Raw genomic sequence first — 13,179 nt, 5'->3', positions numbered from 1 at the left:
TATGGCAATTAGGTTTAGAAACTCTTAATAATCTGATGAACACTAAAGAAGCTGCTACCAGGGTTCTGGGATTCAATTGCATAAAAATTTCGGCACATACCGAAATTGATGAATTTCGGAAAATTCGGATGAAATTTGACCGAATTTCACACAAAATTCAAACAAACAACAGCAAAAATAGGTAAAATGATCATAGGACCATAACAAGCAAAATAATGGTAACTACAAATTAATGTGAAAGTTTATAACTGCATTTGCAATGTAAATAGATGTGAACAACATTCATAGGATCATACCAGCATTATCACACATGGAAAATTAGAAGATTCATTCATTCTCTGTACAGATACTACGCAGAAAATTCCATGAACAAATTCCAATTAATATTGCTAAAACAAATACGTACAAGCATCAGACTACTTTGTTCTTACCTTCACATGCTAGTGGCGACCTTGCCGCTTGCCTTGCTGCAGCTCCTCTCGTCGCCACATCATCACCAACCAATGCATCTGGGGCTGCAATGTTGTGCCTCCAATTGCTGCGGCCATTTTCTTGACCACCGACGGCACCGCTATGACTGGGTCGCCACCACGAGAGATGGAGGGGAACAGGGGAAGATGGAGCTAGGGAGAGAGGAGGATAACGGAGCAGCTAATCCTCGCCTCCAGCTTGCTAATCATGCCTCCCCGTCGCCGGCTTGAAGCACAGCCGCCAGCAGGGGAGTGAAGAGGGAAGAAAAAGAAAGTTAGGGTTTTCTAATGTGTTGCTTGCACTTATATACCTAGAGAATGTATAGGTGGGATTATATGGATCTTGGGCCAGTCGCATTTTTCAAAATGGGCTGAAATTATTTGGCCGGTTTCTAGTTGTCTTGGGCCATACCGAAATGGGCGAATTTCGGTGAATTTCGGCTCATTCGGTCCGAAACCCAGAACCCTGGCTGCTACATGCATATGGCAAGTAGGGGTGAAAATAGTTCAGAAATATTCAGTTTGATCTTGATTTTTTTGAAAATACATAGTTTTAATTAGCTACTATCTTTATATAGACAATTTTACTATATGTGATGAGGGACTTCTAGATACCAAAATTTACATTTAAAATTTTTTTGCATTGAGGTTTGTAAATGAATGTACCAAATTGAACACTAGAAAATAGAAAATGCAGTAGCTCCCGATGATTTCTCAATGGCAGTAAAATTATTCTCTACGCATACGTAGGAAGTTTTCTCTAGTGTGGCGTTCAGCGAGAGAGCTTGTGGCACATGGATGATGGGGCAAAGGTGGAGGTCATTCTTTCTCTTGACACGAAGACTCATCTCCTAGTCATGTATATTTCCCTTGCTGTCGTATAGGGATTTTTCTCGTTTTTCTTTTCTAATGATTCTTTACCACATGAATCTCATTGCCACAAATCACCACAGTTGAACATAAAAACCAATCACCTTCTTAAAATTAACTTAGACATGGAGAAAACTAGGATAACTCAGTTGGTTTATTTAAGTTGCCACGGGTGATGAGTACATCTTGTGTGACTCTCATATAGAGGTGTCACACACAGAACATTACTAATTGATCACATTGAAATAGCTAGCTGCTATGTAGCAAGGGGCACACGGACAGTTGGAAGAAGGTAAAGATCTTTCTTCCTTCGGATAGTGATGCCCATCTCCTCGTCCATGTCCAGCTCATCTGGCGCTGCTCCGTTGGGCAGTTCCCAGTCAAAGTGGTAGAGTAGAGTGGCGAGGATGAGCTCTATGCTGGCTTGAGCTAATGCCAAGCCAGGGCAGATCCTTCGTCCAGCTCCAAATGGGGTGAACTCATAATCCGCGCCCTTGAGGTCAATCTCTCCATCCTCAAACCGCTCTGGTTTGAATGTCTCAGCGTCGTCCCAATACTTTGGATCCCTACTTATCGTCCATGAGTTGATGAGTATGATGCTGCCCTTAGGCACATCGTACCCCATGATCTGGCAGGTTTGTTGGCACTCCCTTGGGATGAGCAATGGCAACACCGGATGCAGCCGATGGGTCTCCATGACGATCATCTTCAAGTACTTTAGGTCTGCCACGTCGGCTTCGGTCACTGATGGCTTCCCTTTGAGAACGCTCCCTACTTCGTTCTGTGCTTTCTCATCATTCTTGGGTTTCTTATCAGCTCTGAGATCGCCCATTGGAGTGCATCAGACGATGTCTCACTTCCAGCACCAAAGAGATCCTGTGCAACACCAAATGCAACCTATGAGAAACTTTAACCTGATAAACAAAAAATACAAAGGAACATAGATATTCTACATCAAGTTAAACACATAAATGTTCTCCTTCAAAAAAATAATTCAGAGTAGTGGAAACTTTTTATCTGAAAAATTAGATCAGTAGAAAAGTTTTATCTGAAGATTCAGAGAAGTAGCATGTTACTTAACTAGGATGACGGCTTTCATGTTGCCTGCAGTAAGAGGCACCTCGAGGCTGCCTTCCTTGTATATCCTGATGAGCTCGTCCATCAAGTCATCCTCCTCCTTCACGGCGATGTCAGCTGGCGGCGCGGCCATGGCGTTCCTTCGCTGCTGGCGCTAGCGGAAGGCGCAGTCCACCAGCTCGTAGGACCTCCGGTGGCACGCCTCGCCGCGACGCGTCGAGCCGCCGATCGCGCTGGCGAGCCACGACGACGGGAACAGGTCGTCGAGGCTGAACCCGGAGGCGATCTTGACGATCTCCGGGAGCATCTCGAGGAAGTCCTCCCGCCTCTCGAACCTCTGCCCGATCATGGGCCGCATCGTCGTGTCCGCGATGACGACCTCGATCCGCTCGGTGAGGTTCACGGCCTCGCCCGGCGGCGTCGCGGCGATGGCGGCGACGAGGCGGCCGGCCTCCTCCTCGCGCACGGCGCGGAACGAGCCGACGCGCCGCACGCTGAGCAGCTTGACGATGCAGACCTTGCGGAGCTGCCGCCACAGCGCGCCGTAGGGCGCGAAGAAAATGCCCTTCCCCTGCGCGCGCAGCTTCCGGATGGTCGGCGGCCACGGCCGCGACGCGAACTTGACGTCGTGCGTCTTCATGATCTCGCGGGCGGCGTCGGCGGACGAGGCGACGATGGCCGGCACCTCCCCGATCCTCATGTACATGAGCGGCGCGCCGAGCTGCCGCGCGACGTCGGCCAGCGCGCGGTGCACGAGCGGGCTGCGGCGGAGGAGGTGGAAGCTGCCGACGAACGGCAGCCGCGGCGGGCTGGGCGGCAGGTTCAGCCCGCCCCACTCCCGCGGCGGCGCGACGAGCCGGCGGGCGAGCAAGAGAACCACAACAACGGCGGCCGCGGCGAAGCACGCGACCTTCTCCATGTCCATGGCGGCTGTGGTGGTGGCCGGTGGTGCAGTGCTCCATGGACAAAATGCAGCTGGCTATATATACACGAGAGAAAAAAGTTGGTGGCAGCAAAGGCTTCCAACCTGGAGGATTTTGGCACATAATTAATTAAGTCAACATATTAGTTCAGAATTATAAAGTTAGTGAAGTAGAAAAGACAAATGCAGTACCCTTGTGCATGGTTGGACAATTGTCCAGTGAGGGAGAGCTTGCTTCAAATATAAGGGGAGTGCATTTTATTTTTATTTTTTTTTCGATTACATATAGAAGATAGGGACGCGTACGCACCGCTATAGACATATTTGTAATTGGAAAATAATTTATGAATAAAATTTTTTATATACGTGTTTTTAGCGATCTAAAATCTAGGATTGGAAAATTAACTTTTGAAAAATCCCAAAATCAACTTCAAGTTTAAGATTAAAAAGTTTAATTTTTGGCTTATAAATATAAGCATAAGTAAAAATATGAGGGTGATAGCTACAAATATATCATTTAGCACATGTTGATAGGAGTACATTATATTCCTTAGGCAAAATTTGCTACAGGACATCAAAAAATGTGTAATTAGCCGGTGGACACCGTAAGATCATGAATTTATTGTAGGGCATAAAAAAAATGGTAATTAGCTAGTAGACAGTTCGGCCATTATTTTATTAATTTTAGAGTCCAAATTTTTAAAAATAATAAGATTGCCCTCGGTGGCCAGGCCGCTGCCGCCCTCGCCGCAGCTGGGTCGTCGCCGCCGACGCCTGCTCAGTCGCCCTGTAGACTAGGGTTCGGGTGTGGTGCGACGCCCAGACCGACAGAGTCCGGTTCGACCGGACCCAGTCAGCATAACTGGTTAGCCACCGAGGGCAATCTTGTCATTTTTAAAATGTTTGACTCCAAAATTAATAAAATAATGGCCAGAGTGTCTACTAGCTAATTATCATATTTTTGTGGTGCCCTACGATAAATTTATGATTTTACCGTGTCCACCGACTAATTACGTGTTTTTTCGATGGCCTGTAGCAAATTTTGCCTATTCCGTAAACTACACGTCATAAGGCTAGAGTCAACACTGCCGTTGTGAAGTTCATTTGGCAGCACTGGAACTATTTCATGCTTTTAAGAATACAAACACACCGCTAGGCAAAAAAAAAAAATCAACTGGCTGGAGTTTAATTCTTAGAGATAGAGAGAGAATCAACGTACCTAGAGCTGTCTAGACGTACAACTGGCACTTTAATTAGGCTTGTACGAGTGGTGTGAATACTTCCTCCTAGTTCATAAATATATAAGTATATCTAGCATTTAAAATTTATTATTTTGGCTATTTCTTTCCTAATTTAACCACCCATCATTATTTGCTTCATTTATTACCGTATTATTGGGTGCGATCTTCTTAAATAATTAAGATAAACTCTCGTATACATGAAAGTAATACCATCCCGATCCTTAAAAATGAGATGTGTTGTATAGGAAATGCCTACCGTTACAGATTACTCAATATGCTCCATGTATTAGAAAAGTTGTATTGGTTACTATAGTGGCCGCCATGCTCTCTTAGAGGAGCCAATAGCGATCAATTTTCCCTATCTCACAATGTCGAGTGAACAAGACTACTCAATCTCTATCTTATACATCTTATAGCCGGTGGGCATGTTATTAATTATGTTTAGACCGTGCAGAGGGATAGATTGGCATATAGTGATAATAGGCCAAACGAAGGCCAAAATGAAGTGGATTGAAGCAGTAGCCATGTGATAAGCTAATACGTATCTAGGCTATAGAGCCAGGCTAGCATGAAGGCAAAAGTAGCGGTTGCGGAGTTGAGCTTGTACTGTAGAGTTAGAGATGATGGAAACATGCTCAAGATTAATTTGTTAGCAAATCTAAAGTTATTTTCTATCCTATCCAAACTAAGCTAACACCTCTGGGCAACGTATAAACCCATGCTAGAGAATTTTGTCTTCAAGAAAGTAAGAGAGAAAGAGCCAACCTAAAGCAACTTTTATGTCTCGGCAATTGAGACAACCTTGTCCCTTCCTCGTGCTATGTTATTGTAGCTATAGGATATGTGCTCTAGTCTTACTTTTCTAATGATATATTAATTATAACACGTAGTTTCCACTAATATTATTTTATTTTTCTCCACTTATGTTTCACGCCCGTTACCTCGCACCTTTCCCTTTTCTTTCTACTCTACGTTCCAAATCGCCCCCAATCACCGAGAACAGTTTACTGTTAGTTTATCGGATGATCAATGGTCACATGTTAGTATTTCCTTCCAAGTCACATTTGAGTAGACAAGATAGTCATTTAGTTCTGTGTGCAAGATCCAATAGTGATCGGTATCAGCACTCGCGGAAGTCCACAAAATATCTAGGATCAAAGAAAGGTTAGTATGCTCAAATTTTTTTCCACTCTTTTCATGTATACATATTATCAAACCACGTTGGGGTAATAGATGTTGTTTATCTCTTTCTGAAATCACTTTAATTCCTTGGCAAATACAAAATAAGAAAGTGTTAGCTCAAGCAACAAATTTATTAAGTCACTAGGCACATCATAATGCATGACCTGACATATAAGTACTTCATTAGAGACTACAGCCTACAGAGGCACACGAGGTAAAGATCATTCTTCCTACGAACGGACAGGCCCATATCCTCCATCATGTCGAGCTCTTCGGGCAACATACCACTAGGAAGCTCCCAATCAAAGTGGTATAGGAGTGCAGCGAGCACAAGCTCCATGTTGAATTGTGCAAATGCTATGCCAGGACACATCCTCCTTCCAGCCCCAAATGGTATAAACTCGAAGTCCGTACCCTTGAAGTCAATTATACAATTGTCAAACCTCTCTGGTATAAACATCTCAGGCATGTCCCAATATTTAGTGTCCCTGTTGATTGCCCATACATTTATAAAAACAGTTGTATATTTGGGCACGTCATACCCGCCGACATTGCACTCCTCGCGACACTCTCTTGGGAAAGTAAGGGCAACACTGGATGCAGCCTAAGTGTCTCCTTGATGACGAGCTTCAAGTACTTTAGGTTTGGAAGATCATCTTCAGTCACTGTTGCCTTACCTTGCAGATTGTTCCTTAGCTCTGCTTGTACCTTCTTCATCACTTTTGGGTTTCTCATTAGCTCTGACATAACCCACTGGAGAGTATTTGCTGATGTCTCACTCCCTGCATTGAAGAGGTCCTGTTGGAAAACAAGGTGAGACTTAACTCTTCAAAAGATGTTCTTAAAAATGTATCTAAACTAAACATCATGTATTCATTTATCATGTTCTGAAATACTCTATTTATTCCATATTATAACTTTTTTGGCCCTAAGCGATGAATTTTTGGCCAGAAAATCTTAGAATACGAAACAAAGGTAATATCATCCGTTCCAAAATAATTTTATTTTCACTCATCACACACCTACACATACAAAAGCTAAAAGACTATAATACCATTCACTTAATCGAATCCCAATATAATTATCCCCTACTTATCCATTTTCAATTCATTTATTCTTTATTTCACATGCTTCAATATAATTATTACTTAAAAATAAACTTATTTTAGGATAAAATAGAATGACTAAAATGATCTTATTTTAAGACGGAGCATTAACCAGTAGTAGCACTTACCAGGATTATTGCTTTGATGTTGCCCATGGTGAGAGGCACCTCGAGGCCACCATCTTTCTGTATCCTGAAGAGCACGTCAACCAGGTCCTCCTCCTCCTCCTCCTCCATGGCGCCATCAGCCGGCGCAGCGACATGAGCCCTCCGCTGCTCGTGCTGCCGGAACACGCAGTCCATCAGCTCGTACGTCTTCCGGTGGTTCGCCTCGGCGCGGCGCGTCATGCCGCCGATGGCGCCGGCGAGACGCCACGACGGGAACAGGTCGTCGAGGCTGAACCCGGAGCCGATCTTGACGATCTCCGCGAGCTCCTGCAGGAACTCGTCGCGCCTCTCGAACCTGTCCCCGATCATGGTCCTCATCGTCGCGTCCGTGATCACCGCCGTGATCCGCTCGCTGACGTTCACGGCCTCGCCGCCGGGCGGGCGGCGCGCGGCCGCGGCCACGGCGGCGACGAGGCGGCGCACCTCCTCCTCGCGGACGCGGCGGAACGACCGGACGCGCCGCGAGCTGAGCAGCTCGACGATGCACAGCTTGCGGAGCTGCCGCCACAGCGCGCCGTACGTCGCGAACACCACGCCCTCGCCGTCGGGTCTCAGCCTCCGTGTCGTCGGGTTCCACGGCCGCGTGGCGAACCTCGCGTCGTGCGTCCTCATGATCTCCCTGGCGGCGTCCGCCGACGACGCGACCACGACGGGGACCTCGCCGAGCCTGAGCGACATGAGCGGCGCGCCGAGCCGGCGCGCCATGTCGGCCATGGTGCGGTGCACGAGCGGTCCGCGCGCCATGACCTGGTGCAGGTTCCCGACCACCGGCAGCCGCCACGGCCCAGGCGGCAGCCTCAGCCCGCCATTGCCACCACGCTTTGTCGTCGTCAACCTGAAGGCCACGAGACCCAGCAAGAGGAAGCAGAGGCACCACACCACCTTCTCCATGGCATCCATGGCCATGGCCAACACAGAGCACTCCATGGCAAGTACATATATAGACGAGTCGCTGTGGTGAGTTGGATTTTGTCGCCATGGGAGTAATCTCGTGCTTAGTAGTGATTAGTGATGAACTTCCAAAGCGAGCTGATGCATGCATGGCTGCAAGAGATACAATGTGCTAGGTGAATGCATGATGGTGTAATCAAGTTTGTCCGTTTTTTGATCTGCATGCAGAGTTGGTAGACTTCAGCGGTGGCCGCTGGCTTTGCGGAGGGAGAGATCATGCGATGGTATTTGCCTCTGTACACGTGGGCCTGGAAGGTGATGAGGCTCACGTATCACTGATCACGTCACCGTGAAAAGTTTGGAAGATGAAATGTATCCTAACTACGAGGATTTTGGTATAAGGAAAATAAATACAAGAAAGAAAAAGAAAAAAGATTAATTGACCCCAGCTGGCAGTTGAGAGGCCCAGAGGGGATTGAATTTAAAGCAGACAACTTATTAATGGTTTTAAAATAATTCATAGGAAAATTTATATAGACGTGTTATTAACGTTCATTATCTTGCTGCACAAACCAGGAAAAGAGAACACACCTGATGGTTTGCGTCCTATATCCCTGCAGAATTGCTCAGTGAACATAACTAGCGCTCGCGCATATTGCGCGGCTAATATCATTATAAATTATAGCTATATATAGTTTCTTATCTTGATAATAATTACTTTTCAATTATTAATTTACACGTATTCTAAACTATACCTGTACATGAACTCTTTTATATATAATATTTAATTTATAATTCATGTTTTAGATACCTATAAATTGTATTTATATATTGACTTTTTCTATTAATTTTTCTCAATTTTAACCGAAATTTTAGATCTTTCTAAAGTGTATTTATAGGTGGACTCTTCCCTCAATATCAATTATCTTAAAATTTTTAATCGAGATTTGAATATTACTAAATTATAATTACACATGGACTCTTTTTTATTTTTCTTTATTTTTAATTCCAAAGTTGTATTTCTAAGCTGGTTCTTCTTTAACCGAAATTTTAGATGTTTCTAAATTGTATTTATAGATGGAAACTTCCATTAATCTAAGATTTATTTACACATGAACTCTTTTTTTTATTATTTTTAACCGGAATTTTAGATGTTTTCGAATTGTATTTATAGATGAACTCTTTCGTCAATATCAATTATTTTATAATTTTTAATGTGAGATTTAGATTTTTTTAAAACTTTATTACACATGGACTCTTTTTTAGCTTAGGTAATTCTAAATTGTATTTATATATTGATCTTTTCTCTTATTTTTCCCAATTTTTAACCGTAATTTTAGATCTTTTTTAATTGTATTTATAGATACACTCTTCCCCTAATATCAATTATTTTAAATTTTTTAATCAAAACTTGAATTTTTCTAAACTGTATTTACACAAGGACTTTTTTTATTTTTATTTATTTTTAATTCCTTAATTATATGTATAATCTAGTTATTTTAACGGAATTTTAGATGTTTCTAGACTGTATTTATAGCGTGAATTATGATGATATCTCTTTCTACCCTTCTTCTTAAGAATTCGCCGGGGCCAAGCCAAGGCAGGCAGGCTGGCGAGGCGAGGAGCTAACAGTCTCCGCAGATGGCCGTTGTAATCCCTTTTTTTCTCTCTCCACGGATGGCAGTTGTTTTCTCCTTTAATTTAATATATTTATATATATTTGTCCGATTCGTTTTTTCTCTTTTTCTCCTATTTTCCTTCGATTAATCTAAGAATTTCTAACCCGTGAGAAATGACGTGGAGACTTTTTTTTTCAATTAATTTATATATATATAATAGATAGATTGCCAAGTGCCTAGAAAACAGACTCAAATCTCAACTGGCAAATCTGATAGACTGGCACCAAACCGGCTTCTTGTCAGGGAGGAGTGTCATACCCGGAGTTTTGTCCCAAGCCTAAATTCGTAAAGGAAATTCGTAAATAATAATTGGCTTAATCAACTCAGGAAAAATCCCCCTAAAAAAATTAATTTAATTAAATCGAGGTTCGCAAATCGATTAACTGGATTTAAACTCAAATTGAAGAAGTATAAAATTTGGCCAAACAAATTAATTTAAAATTCGGCAAAAGTGAGTCTTTCTTTTTTCCGTTCTTTTGCCTTTCTTTTTCCCTCCCTTCTCAAATTGGACCGAAGTCCAATTTTCCTCCCTCTTTTCTTTTTCCTTCTCCCTTTTCTTTTTCCTTCCCTCCTCCTCCAGGGCCGGCCCAGCCGACCGGCCTCCCTCTCCCGCGCGCGCCTCCTCCCTCCCTCCTAGGCCGCAGCCTCGGCCCAGCTTCCGCGCCCGCTCGCCTAGCCCGCGTCACGTGAAGTCTGCCGCCCCCTCCCTCGCGCCACTGACAGGCGGGGCCCGCCTGTTAGTGACCGATCCGGGCGTCGGCCGAGTCCGCCTCCGTCCCGCCTTCGCCGCCGCCGCAACGGCCGCCGCCGAGTCCGCCTCGTCGCCGACTCGGTCTCCAACTACCTCGCCGCCCTAACCGCACCACCCTCCCCTATAAAACCCCCTCGCTCTCGCGCCGCCGCCTTTCCTCCGCTCGACCGAACCACCGTCGCGCTCCGCACCTCGCCGCCGCCGTTCGATCTCGTCGTCTTGCGCCGGACGTCGCCGCCTCTCCCCGTCGCCACCGCCGTCTCGACCTCGCTGACCTTCCACCGGTTTCCATTGCCGCCGATGGGCACCCGAACGCCCTCGCGCCTCTTCCTCCCCTCCACCACTGCGCCCGACCTCCTCTCCACCGCCACCGCCGATCGACCGCGCCACCAGCCGTCATCACCTGTCCTGGGTCCTCGTCGACTTTCTGCCGCCTTCCGTCGCCGCCGGTGAGCCCTCCCCTCCTCTCTCCCTCTCTTTTTCCGCCGTCGCTGGGTGTCGTGCGCTGCCAACGCTCGCCGCCGCCACTCCGCCCGACGTCGCCGCGCGGTCGCCATGTCGCCGCTACCAGCGCCCGCCGTCGTCTCTCCCTCCCGTGCGCCGTCGCCGGTATCCTCATCGCGCCTCCGTGGTCCACCGCGTTCGTCACCGCCGGCAGTGCGCCGTCGTCGGTCGTCGCCGGCCGGTCGTCGTCGCGCCGTCGCCGCAGCGCCGTGCGCCGCTGCTGTTGCCACCCGCCGGTCGCCGCCGTCGGCCGAGCGCCCCCTCCCCCGCTCCTCTGTTCTCCCTCTCTGACCGACGGGCCCCACCCGTCGGCCACCCCTCCTCCTCCTTGTCCCCCCCTTCTCTGCCGTGCGGGCCCGGCTTGTCAGCCGCTCGCCGGTCCTCCTCCCTCTCTCCTCCCGTGGGGCCCAGCTGTCAGCCGCCTACCTCCCCTTTCTCCCACCAACAGGTGGTCCCCACCCGTCAGCGCCTCCTCTCTCCTCGCAGACGTCAGCAGCCCCATTAATTGCGCAATAATTGATTTAGGACTTTTCTGTTTAGTTAAAAAACCCAGAAAACTTCTAAAATTCATAAGTAATTCATCTAGTCTCCGTTTAGGTCCATTCAAATTTCATTAAATTCATAAAATTGTCAAGAATCCATTAAAAATACTTTCTTTTACTATTTCAGTAGAGTTTCTGCCTGTTTTATTTATTTTTGTGCTTTGTCGCTTATATTCGGACCCCATCGAAGAGCCGATTTACTTCGAGATCGTCGCTGACGTACCCCAGGGGCCAGAGCAAGGCAAGTGGCACTCATCTTTGATCATATTGAACCCATTATTGCAAATTCCCCGCTTTATTTATTCAAATATGCATTGTTTTAATTAAAGTATTTACTGTATTTATTTTTCGGGTAAACCTTATTATTATGCCGTTGTTTATCTATCTTTATTCATGCTAGACCATGGGTAACTTGATTAGAGTTAGGCCTAAGTTAATGCTTAGCCGTGCTTAGAACAAGTAGCTCATGGGATCACATTTAATCATGCTTAGTTCTGAATAGTTGTAATAATGATTCATTACCCGGTTCGGGTTAATGTCAACTAAAATATTGATAATGGTGGGTTGTGGGTGCATGGTTTTGAGAGTCGCAACCATGGCAGTTAAGAACCGGTTCACGGGAAACCCTGGAAGTAATTTAGTGTAACCACATGTCGAAATGGGTAAGGTGGGATTTGAAGCATGGCTTTGAACTATTTGACGTACCAAGGCAAGGGTAGGCATGATGGAGTATGGACGGGCAATCGTGGTGTAACGAAAGCCTCTGCTGCTTCCGGATCTACCAAGCCACAAGAGAGGACTGCCCGACTTGGTGTAAAGAAGGGGGTGAAACCTGAAGTGCGTTGCGATTAAATAGGGAGGGTTATGTGACGGGTCCTATCACGGTCTCCTTTCCAGTATGCCATGGTGGTATGTCGGCGCACGTTCAAGTGCAGTGGAGTCGTGTCTTGTGGGTACAGTAGTACACCTCTGATCAGAGTATAACCTATTCGAATAGCCGTGCCCACGGTTACGGGCGAACTCTCAGCTTCATCGTGATTAGTGAACCTTTAATGACTTGGGTAAACTGGTTTTCACTTGGGATTACTGCAACGTGGTGTAACGTTGAGTAGTGGTTGGGCCTGTTGCAACGTGATGTAACGTTGGACAGTGTTGTGGTATTTTACAACTGTTATTTACTTATCCTTTAACGTATTTAATTACCTTTATTCGGTTTATTCTCTATTATTTATTTAAGTGCTGTTTTATTGCAACTAACCCTAAGCCTGTCCTTGATGATCCTTATGCATCATGTATTCCCCTCTTTTCCGTGCTACTTGTTGAGTACAGTGGTTTATACTTAGCCTTGCTCAATTTTCCCTCCAGAGTTAGAAGTGGAATCCGATGGAGGTGACTCTCAGGAGTGAGCTGGTCTGCCGTCGAAGCTTTGCCTGTGGACTAGAGCCGTACCCGCTAGAGCTAGTCTACCTTTCTTTCCGCTGCATTTTCGTTAGAAAAAGTGTTATTTTCAGTTGTTTCTAAAAACGATGGTTATGTAATCAACATTATCTTTTTGTGTACCCTGGTTGGTCCTGGACAGGATTTTAATACACAATTAAGTTCAGAAATTCGTGTGAGAAATTTCTGGACATGACAAGAGTATAACAGAGAATTTCATCTTCGCAACAGAGCTTATCCAAGTTTGCTTGCCATAAAAGAAAGAAGAGGACTATTGTATTGAAGCTAGACTTTGCAAAAGCCTTTGATTCGGTTTCGTGGAACAGCCTGTTTGCCATTC

The 13,179-nt window shown here is 45.8% G+C and overlaps 2 pseudogenes; both read right to left on the bottom strand.

The window, feature by feature from the left end:
* Positions 1 to 1,596: 1,596 nt before the first annotated feature.
* On the bottom strand, positions 1,597 to 3,367 carry LOC121053208 (annotated as a pseudogene).
* Positions 3,368 to 5,952: 2,585 nt separating this feature from the next.
* Positions 5,953 to 7,941, bottom strand: LOC102706915 (annotated as a pseudogene).
* Between the last annotated feature and the right edge of the window lie 5,238 nt (positions 7,942 to 13,179).

Source organism: Oryza brachyantha, chromosome 2 (assembly GCF_000231095.2).
Source record: "Oryza brachyantha chromosome 2, ObraRS2, whole genome shotgun sequence".
Lineage (NCBI taxonomy): Eukaryota > Viridiplantae > Streptophyta > Magnoliopsida > Poales > Poaceae > Oryza > Oryza brachyantha.
Note: the sequence above shows the minus strand (reverse complement) of the source record. Positions and strands in the feature narration are given on the sequence as shown.